General features: G+C 42.8%; 1 pseudogene; it reads right to left on the bottom strand.

Moving 5' to 3' along the window:
* Positions 1-8,256: 8,256 nt before the first annotated feature.
* Positions 8,257-8,995, bottom strand: LOC102258398 (annotated as a pseudogene).
* Positions 8,996-10,820: the final 1,825 nt, after the last annotated feature.

The raw sequence follows: 10,820 nt of genomic DNA on the forward strand, positions 1-10,820 counted from the left end.
CAAACATAAGCATGTCGTATCAACAGTCTTCCCTCACTAAATAGAGGCCAAGCTCAGCACTAAGCCTCCTCCCCTCCCCCTCAACCTTGGCTCTATATGCTACTGAGGTCACTAGCTCCATCTCACTGGAACTATTGAAGCCACTTGCAACCCATGCTCACAGTCCATTATTTCCTGTGATGAGATGAAATGAGAGAGGGACAGGTCACTCTGTGATCTCATCTGAAATGACAGAGAAGGATGCTTTGCAACCACAAAAATAACTAAATATCATAGTATAGGGCAGTGATGGCGAACCTGTGACACGCATGTCAGAGGTGACACGCGAACTCATTTTTTGGGTTGATTTTTCTTTGTTAAATGGCATTTAAATATATAAAATAAATATCAAAAATATAAATCTTTGTTTTACTATGGTTGCAAATATCAAAAAATTTCTATATGTGACACGGCACCAGAGTTAAGTTAGGATTTTTCAAAATGCTGACACGCCGAGCTCAAAAGGTTCACCATCACTTGTATAGGGTAATGACTGTTCTAGCTTCAGACACTCAAGGTAAAAAGAACTGGTGGTTTTTTTTTTACCTTGCTATTAAACATAATAATTACTTTTCAAAAATAAAGGATTCAGCCCTAACCAGTTTGGCTCAGTGGATAGAGCGTCAGCCTGCGGACTCAAGGGTCCCGGGTTCGATTCCGGTCAAGGGCATGTACCTTGGTTGCGGGCACATCCCCAGTAGGGAGTGTGCAGGAGGCAGCTGATCAGTGTTTCTCTCTCGTTGATGTTTCTAACTCTCTATCCCTCTCCCTTCCTCTCTGTAAAAAATCAAAAAAATATATTTAAAAAAATAAAATAAAATAAAGGATTCATTAGATCCCTTTCAGTTCACCAAACTGTTTTTGAAACATTCTAATAATGTTCAGTGTGAAAATCATGATTTTATATGTGTTTCTCCTGACAGAAAAGATCCAGTAGTAGGCTTAACTAAGATGGAGTGTCAAGGTTATCAATTAACTGGGTCATTTTCCTATTTCAACAGAAATAAAAGTGATTCTGGAAGTTTAAAAACATCACTGGCTTAATTGACTTTGCTAAAAAAAAGAATCTGAAGGAAAAAGGGTACCAGGAAAGACAAGAGATTTTCCTGGGCAGTTCTCCACCCTCTATCAGAGGCCCAAAGGCCTGGGGTGGGGCCTGGAACGAAAGATGCTCCCTCCAGACCTTGGCAAGCAAACATATTCACCTTCAAGGGACAATGATGGCCTGTAACTAAGGACAGAGCCATTGAAATTCAGAAGGCATCCCAACTCAGGCTCTCTCCTGGGGACAGTCAGGGTCTTGAGACAGCTGGGGAAGGACAGAGAAGAGGTTCCCAGACTCACCTAACTATGCATGCCCTCCCCCCAAATCTGGAGGATCCGTCCTCACTCTCTGACACCCATATACCCCTTCTGACACCCACATGGACCTGTGTCCCTTTCCCCTCATACCATACCAGCTGGGGATCAGCCCTTTCTCCCTCTCTCATATACATTGCCTGGGATGTAGTCATAGCCCCATTTTACAAATGAAACAGACTTGGGGTGGCTAAGCTAAGTAAGCAGCAGAACCAGGATCTGAATTCATATTAGGGTTATTAGCCCAATAAGACAACTCAGACAGAAAAAGCCACAATATTAACAGACGATAGAAAAAAAAAATGAAGTTGCTTAAAAGCCTAGAAAGCCCAGCCAGTGTGGCTCAGTGGTTGACCCATCAATCAGAAGATCGCAGTTCAATTCCTAGGCAGGGCACACGCCAGGGTTGTGGGCTTGATCCCCAGTGGGGGTTGTGCAGGAGGCAGCTGATCGATGTTTTCCTCTCATCCTTGATGTCTCTATCTCCCTCTCCCTTCCTCTCTGAAAGCAATAAAAACATATATTTTAAAAAATATGTTTTTATTGCTTTCAGAGAGGAAGGGAGAGGGAGATAGAGACATCAAGGATGAGAGGAAAACATCGATCAGCTGCCTCCTGCACAACCCCCACTGGGGATCAACCAGGGCATGTGTCCTTGACCAGAATCGAACCCAGGACCCTTCAGTCCATAAGCCAACACTCTATCCACTGAGCCAAACCGGCCAGGGCAAAACATATATTTTTTAAAAGCCAAAATAGTACTCAAGGCCTTTAAAACTATTTGAGTTCTTGCTATGGCTAGGTGCTAGGCCTGCTTTTAGTCATGCTCAATGACAAGGTTACAGACAGCACCATACAAAAACAATTGGGTTTGGGAAGCTAGATAATGGCCTCACAAAGATGACCACATCTTAAAACTCCTACTGTCACATGGGACAAAGGGGGTTTTATTAAGTTATGGGTCTTGAGAAGGAGAAATGATCCTGGATTATCCAGGTGTGGGCCCAATATAACCACAAGGGTTTTGGGGTTTTTTTAAATATATTTTTGTTAATTTCAGAGAGGAAGGGAGAGGAGAGACAGAAACATCAATGATGAGAGAGAATCATTGATCAGTTGTCTCCTGCACACCCCACACTGGGGATCGAGCCCGCAACCTGGGCATGTGCCCTGACCAGGAATCAAACCGTGACCTGGTTCTTGGGTCAATGCTCAACCACTGAGCCACACCGGCCGGGCCCACAGGGTTTTGGTAAGATCAGAGTATTAGATGTGACAATTGAAGCAGGGGGTTGAAGTGATTCAGGAGTCATGAGCCAAGGAATGCAGATGGAAAGGATAAGGATAAGGAAATTGACTGTGCTCTGAAATCTCCAGAAGGAATTAGCCCTGCCAACATCATGACTTTAGCTCAGTGAAACTAATTTTGGATTTTTATCTCCAGAACAGTAAGAGAATAAATTTACATTGTTTCAAGTAACTATTGTGGTAATTTGTAACAATAGCAATAAAAAGTGGATACATACATGGCAGGACTGGAGTGAGGGAGAAAGTGTGAGTACGGGAGTGGAACGAGAGGGGTGTGTGTGTGTGAGAGAGAGAGAGAGAGAGAGAGAGGGAGCGGAACGAGAGGGGTGTGTGTGTGAGAGAGAGAGAGAGAGCTGACAGGAGTCTCAGGAGCAGGCGGATCAGGCTCTCCTGGACAAAGAGCCACTGCTACCACCACAGGTACTCCCCCAACGAGCACGGCTATGGCTCAAAAACCAGGTACTCCCCCATCCTGAAGGGGGGAGCTGCAGTGGCTAGGAGCACAGCCTTGCCACCACCCAGTCTAGCCTTGGACACCCCTCCCCCAGCCCCACTCCCTGACCAAGCAGTGAGTGGAACACCAGCGGGACCTCACACATACCCCCACAGACAGGAGCTCCTGCAGCTGACACCTGCAGGACCAGGTCCATGGGGGAAGGGAGTACAGCTCAGAACAGAGACAATGAAGACGTGAAACTCAAGGCAGACCCAGCCTCTGGGCTGAGTCCCTGACCACTGGACTACTAGGGGCTTCAACCTCTCAGACCTCAATCAGGTTGCACAGGGCCAGAAAGGGAGTGACTCACACTGGCCTACACTAGAGCAGCTTCCAGGAAGCCCGGGATAGACACACCAAGGGATCAGATTCAATTTTTCAGAGCAAAATCCAGAGAGCCCCACAAATAGCGGACCCAAAGGTCTTTATATGAGTGTGTGTGTGTGTGTGTGTGTGTGTGTATGTGAATTTTTTGGTTTTTTTTGTTTGCCCCTTTTTTTTTTTTTCTTGCATATCTCTAATTTCTCTCTTTCCTTTTATTACATTCTACTTTAGCCTATTTTGATTATTATTAATTTTTCTTATCTTGTTTTGTTTTTCTCTTTTTTCTCATTTTATTCCATTTTACTTTTCCTATCTTAATCTTAATATATCCATTATTAATATGTTTTAAATTCATTATTATTATTTCAATTATTTTCTGTTTCATTTTCTTTTTTCCTCCTATACTAGTTCTTTTAGCTTCCTTCTTGCTTCCATATTGCCATTTTTTTTTTGTCTTCTTTCTTTTTCTTTATATTCCCTCCAAGTCTTTGGTCACATGTCTTATAGTATCCTTTTTATTTTTTATTTGCTTTGCTTTTTTTCCCCCTTCTAAGTCTTTCCTGTTGTTGTTGCATTGATTTTGGGGGTGTTTTTGTTTTGGTCCTGTTGTGTCTTACTCTGTTCTGTCAGCACCTGTATAACAGCTAGCACAATGATATTGGGGTTGAACCTCACTGGTAACAAGTTGGAGGGGAGATCCCTCCCATGAAAGGAACATCAACAATCAAGTCCCAATTACAACAGGAGAGCCCAAATAATGCACACAAGGGGCATTTCTAAAACATCCAGCTCAGGTGAAAAAAGAGACTGCACCACTAGACTCAAGATACTTTCTACATAAGGGAGGCATAGCAGTTCTATCTACTTCATAGAAACAAATACAAAGAGACAGCTAAATGGTAAGACAATGAAACAACCCCCAAATGAAAGGTAATAAGGAATCTCCCGAAAAAGAACTAAATGAAATGGAGGCAAGCAACCTATCAGACATAAAGTTCAAAGTAATGGTTTTAATGGTGCTTAAGGAGCTTAGTGAAAATTACAAGAAACTCTGTAGGAACTATAGCAGCATAAACAATGAAATGAAACCATTAACTAGAACCAGACAGAAATGAAGAATAACATATCAGACATCAAGAACACACTGGAAAGAATTAAAATTAGATTTGATGAAGCAGAGAATCGAATCAGCGATTTGGAAGACAAGGTCAAAATAAATACCCAATTAGAGCAGCAAATAAAAAAATTAAAAAGTCGGAAGAGAGCTTAAGAGAGCTCTGGGACAATATTAAAGGTAACAATATCCACATGATAGGAATACCAGAAGGGAAGAAGGTGAGCAAGGAACAGAGAACCTGTTTAAAGAAATAATGAGAGAAAACTTCCCCAACCTGGTGAAGGAAAATGTCACACAAGTTCAGGAGGCACAGAGTCCCAATTAAGATGAACCCAAGGAGACCCACACCTAGACACATCATAATTAAAATGGCAAATGTTAAAGACAAAGAAAGAATCTGAAAGGCAACAAGAGAGACAGAAAATTGCCTACAAATGAGTTCCCATTAGAATGTCAGCTGATTTCTCAATAGAAACACTTCAGGCCAGAAGGGAGTGGCATAAAGTATTCAAAGTAATGAAAAGCAAGGGCCTAAATCCAAGACTCTGTATCCAGCAAGGCTGTCATTTAAAATTGAAGGTAAAATAAAAATTTTCCAGACAAAAAAGGTTAAAGGAGTACATTACCACCAAACCAGCAATGCAAGAAATGTTAAAGGGAATGCTTTAAGAGGAAGAAGAAAAGAACAGAGAGTAGATCATAAGCATAAAGAAACTAAAAATAGCAATAAGTAAGTACCTGTCAAAAATAACCTTAAATGTAAATGGATTAAATACTTCAGTCAAAAGACATAGGGTGACTGAGTGGATAAGAAAACATGACCCATATATATGGTCTCTACAAGAGATGCAACTCAGAACAAAAGATACACACAGATTGAGAGTGAAGGAATGGAAAAATATATTCCATGCAAATGGAAAAGGAAAAAAAGCTGGGGTAGCAATCTATATATATAAAAGGCTAATATGTTAAGTGTCCCTCCTACCGTCCGACTGGTTGCTATGACATGCACTGACCACCAGGGGCCAGATGCTCAACGCAGGAGATGCCGAGCTGCAGTGACTTGGCAGCGGTGGTTCTCGGGTGATGCACCCCAAAACCAGAGAGGAAGGAGCCCAATTCCTTGTGGGGCCACACGATTCCACCTTTGGCCATGGGTTATATCGTTACTGGGGCACTGTTGGCCCCAAATCTGGTTTACTGCACACTTGCGTTTGCGTTCCACACCCTGTATAACAGCAACTTTGCAGAGTGCCCTCTCACACTCCGGGACCCTTCGGGGGATGTTGAAGAGCCAGTTTTGGCCCAATCCCCACAGGCCAGGCCGAGGGGCCCCACCTATCGGAGGGACCCCACTCACTCTGCAGATGCCGGGGGCGGGACTACGGGAGGTTGGCTCCAGGGTGTGTCTGGCCCTTCTCGCCCAGTTCCGCCCCGCCGGCACCTTCTAATTAATTTCCTTTCAATGTGCACGAATCCGTGCACCAGGTCACCAGTACTCATATAAGACAAACTAGATTTTAAAATAAAGTCCATAACCAGAGACAAAGAAGGCCACTTCATAATATTAAAGGGAATGATTCAACAAGAAAATATATCCCTTGTAAATATATATGCACCTAATATAGGAGCACCCAAGTACATTAAAAAACTCTAGATGGACTTTAAGGGAGAGATTGAGAACAATACAGTCATACTAGAGGTCTTTAACACCCCACTGACATTAATGGATATATCTTCCAGACAAAAAATCAATAAGGAAACAGAGGCCTCAAATGACACACTAGATCAGATGGATCTAACTGTTATTTACAGAACATTTCACCTCAAAGCAACAGAATATACATTCTTCTCAAGCACACAAGGAACATTCTCAAAGATAGACCACATGTTAGGACACAAAATAAGCCTATACAAATTCAAGAAGATTGACATAATACCATGCATCTCAGATCACAATGGCATGAAGTTAGAAATCAATGACAATAAAAAACAAAGCACTCAAATACATGAAGGCTAAATAGCTTGTATTAAACAATGAATGGGTTACCAATGAGATCAAGCAAGAAATTAAAAACTTCCTGGAAACAAAAGAAAATGAACACACAACCACCCAAAACCTATGCAAAAGGAGTTCTGAGAGGGAAATTGATAGCACTACAGGCCTACCTCAAACAACAAGAAAGAGCACTAACACTCTGTCTAACCCTACAGCTAAATGAATTAGAAAGAGAACTTCCAAAGGAAGTGGAAGGAAGGAAATAATAAACATTAGAGCAGAAATAAATGACATAGAGACTTAAAAACACAGTAGAAAAGATCAATAGAACCAAGAGCTGATTCTTGAAAAGATAAACAAAATTGATGAACCCCTAGCCAGACTCATCAAGAAACAAAGGGAGCCGAAACCGGTTTGGCTCAGTGGATAGAGCGTCGGCCTGCAGACTGAAAGGTCCCAGGTTCGATTCCGGTCAAGGGCATGTACCTGGGTTGTGGGCACATCCCCAGTAGGAGATGTGCAGGAGGCAGCTGATCGATGTTTCTCTCTCATCGATGTTTCTAACTCTCTATCTCTCTCCCTTCCTCTCTGTAAAAAATCAATAAAATATATTTTTAAAAAAAAGAAACAAAGGGAGAGGACCCAAATAAATAAAATCAGAGATGAAAGGAGCAATATAACAACAGACACCACAGAATACAGAGGATTGTAAGAAAATACTATGAATATGCCAACAAACTGTACAACCTGGGTGAAATGGACAAATTTATTGAAACATACAATCTTCCAAAACTCAATCAGGAAGAATCAGAAAACCTGAGTAGGCCAATAACAACTGATGAAATTGAAGCAGTAATTTAAAAACTTCCAGCAACCAAAAGTCCTGGACTGAATGGATTTACAGGTGAATTTTACCAAACATTCAAAAAAGAGCTAACACCTATCCTCCTCAAACTATTCCAAAAAATTCAAGAGGAAGGAACACTCCCAGGCTCTTTTTACGAATCCAACATTACCCTAATTCCAAAACCAGATAAAGACACTATAAAGAAAGAAAATTACAGGCCAATATCCCTGATGAACACAGATAATAAAATCCTCAACAAAATATTAGCAAATCAGCCCTAGTGGGTTTAGCTTAATGGATAAAGCATCAGCCTAGATGGAAGGGTCCCAGGTTCGATTCCTGTCGAGGGCACATGCTTGGGTTGTGGGCTCGGTCCCCAGTAGAGGGCGTGCAGGAGGCAGCCAATCAATGATTCTCTCTCATCATTGATGTTTCTATCTCCCTCTCCTTTCCTCTCTGAATTCAATTTAAAAATATTTTTTAAAATATTAGCAAATCGGATCCAGCAATATATTTAAAAGATCATACACCATGATCAAGTGGGATATATTCCAGGGATGCAAGGCTGATACAATATTCACAAATCAATAAATGTGATACATCACATAAACAAATTGAAAAATAAAAACCACATGATCATATCAATAGATGCAGAAAAAGCATTCAACAAAATTCAGCACCCTTTTTTTTTCTTATATTTCAAACGGACAACAAATTAGTATCACTTACAGCATCTTCAGATAAACTGCCTTTGAACAGGAGCTTCCTTTCCAGTACTCTGATGTCTACAAGTCGTATCTAGAAAGGTTACTACTGTGGAAAATGAAGACTGCTTAAATCAAATGGGGGATGCGTGGGCCTGTGGTTTTCTTTTTGATTAGTTGCTGTAACACTGTCCTTCAGGTGGCTGAGGGAGTGACACATTATCACTAGTCATCATTAGGTGCCGAAGCTCGTGCAGGACATGTTTGATACTATATGAACGATGCCATTTCTCTAGCACTAATACGGCCCTTGGGTCCACCACTCCATTAGAACTATTAACTCCATTCATATTAATTTTTGTTACAAATCCTACAACGGGGGGTACTTCAGGGTATTTAGGTCCACATTCTATTTTAAGGCTTACATTCAATTTTCATAAACTGTTCTTGGAGGCCCAATTATTATCCCTGTCCATCTTGTAAGTGTCATGTCTTCGTCATCTTCTACACCCCAACTAATTGTGCAATCTCCTCCGCCTTTCTGGCCTTCTTCAAGTTCTTCCAACAGTCAAAAATTGCGAGGGACTTTTACTGCCAAGCCCGTGCTGGCTGCCATCTTGCGTCACTGTCGCTCGAAGGCCGGCCTTCACTTGAAGTTTGACCGTTCTGTGGGTTGGACGTTTTTCTGGGCTCAAATCAAGGTATTGGCAGGGCTGTGATGTTTTCTGAAAGTTCTGAAGGCGAGACTATAACGGTTTGAGCTCCTGTTAGTTTCTGTTGCTCTCCCAGCACCCTTTTTTGATAAAAGCTCTCACTAAAGTGGGAATAGAGAGATCATACCTCAAGATATGACATATACCCAACATAATACTCAATGGGCAAAAACTAAACGTGTTTCCCTTAAGAACAGGAACAAGACAAGGATGTCCGCTTTCATCATTCTTATTCAACATAGTACTGGAAGTCCTAGCCACAGCAATCAGACAAGAAGAAGTAATAAAAGGTACCCAAATTGGCTTATCGCAACATGGCAGCCAGGAGAATGGCAGTGAGGAAAAGAGTGTGAGTAAAGGAGTGCAAGGAGAGTGTGTGGACATGTGTGGTGTGTGGGAGGGTGAGTGAGGGACAGTTAGATCTCGCAGAAGTCTTGGGGACTGGCGGATCAGGCTCTCCTGGACAGGGAGCCGCTGCTACTGCCACAGGCACTCCCAGGCTGGGCATGGCTCTGGCACAGAGACCATGCCATCTCAAAAGGGGGAGCAGCAGAGGCTAAGAGTGCAGCCAAACCAACACCCAGACTGGCCTGGGACACCACCCCCAAACCTGCGCAGCCATAATTTGGAAGGGACCTCCACTGCGCCCCCTCAGTGAGTGCCACACTACCTCGCTGCAGGCTCCCAGATGTGCACAGTGAGTGCCCAGAGAGACCTCCTGCACCACCCCACCCAGGCTCCAGGACCTGCGTGCTGTGAGTGCTTGCCAGAGGCACCTCGCACAACACCCTACCCAGACCCCGGAGCTGCACTATAAGTGCATGCCAGACGCACCTCGGCACCACCCTGCCACAGGCGCTGGAGCTACACAGTGAACTGCATGCCAGAGGGCTCTGGGACCTCACAAGGAGTTGCACACCAAAGGAACTGTGCAAGTGCCCCCGCCAACTCTGAGCATCTACAGCGGACACTTAAGGGACAAGATCTGTGGGGAAAGGGAGAACAACTGAGAGCAGAGACAATAAAGGTGTGAGACTCAAAGCAGACCCAGCCTCTGGGCTAAGGAGTACCTGACCACTGGGCTGCTAGGCACTTCAACCTCTTGGACCTCAATCAGTTGCCCAGGGCCAGAAGAGACAGCAACTCACATTACATAGAAACAAATACAAAGGGACAGCAAAAATGGGGAGACAAAAGCAATGCCCAAAGGAAAGAAAAGGGGAAATCACCAGAAAAGGAACTAAATGAAATGGAGGCAAATAATTTGTCAGATAAAGAATTCAGAGTAATGGTTATAAAGATGCTTAAACATCTGACAGAATTACAAGCAGCTCAATGAAAATTATAAGAAGCTGAATGAGAAATTCACCAACATGGATAAGAATCAAGAGGAAATGAAGAAGAAAAAAAACACGAGGAAATGAAGAATGACATAGCTCCAATAAAGAACACCCTGGCAGGTTTCAACAGTAGACTAGAAGAAGATGAGGACCAAATCAGCGAGTTCGAAGACGGTAGGTGCCGGGAGCTGGTCCATCCTTGCTGCTTGACACAGTCGCTGCAGGGAAGAAACATCTGCACAGCATGTGTTTCAAGGGACCTGGCATATATAGCATACTGTTCTTAATGTGTTTGCTCCCCTTAGCGCTATGTGTTTTGGCCAAGGTCACCTCTCTGAGAAAGGTTGTTTCCCCAGGTAGGGATTTTTCCCTGAAGTTAGGGAGGGAATAAAATCCCTTAACTAAGTGCCAGGCGGGTAGTTAATCACTTTAAGAACAATCACACTTAAGCTACATAATCTTTACTCCCTGGAATGGAGATAAGAAACACCCTAACCTTTGGAATAGAAATTGACAGGATTAAAATCAACTGGTATAAATACAGATGTAACAAGACAACAGAAGACAGAACCTA

This window comes from Myotis brandtii, unplaced genomic scaffold, assembly GCF_000412655.1.
Source record: "Myotis brandtii unplaced genomic scaffold, ASM41265v1 scaffold165, whole genome shotgun sequence".
Taxonomy (NCBI): domain Eukaryota; kingdom Metazoa; phylum Chordata; class Mammalia; order Chiroptera; family Vespertilionidae; genus Myotis; species Myotis brandtii.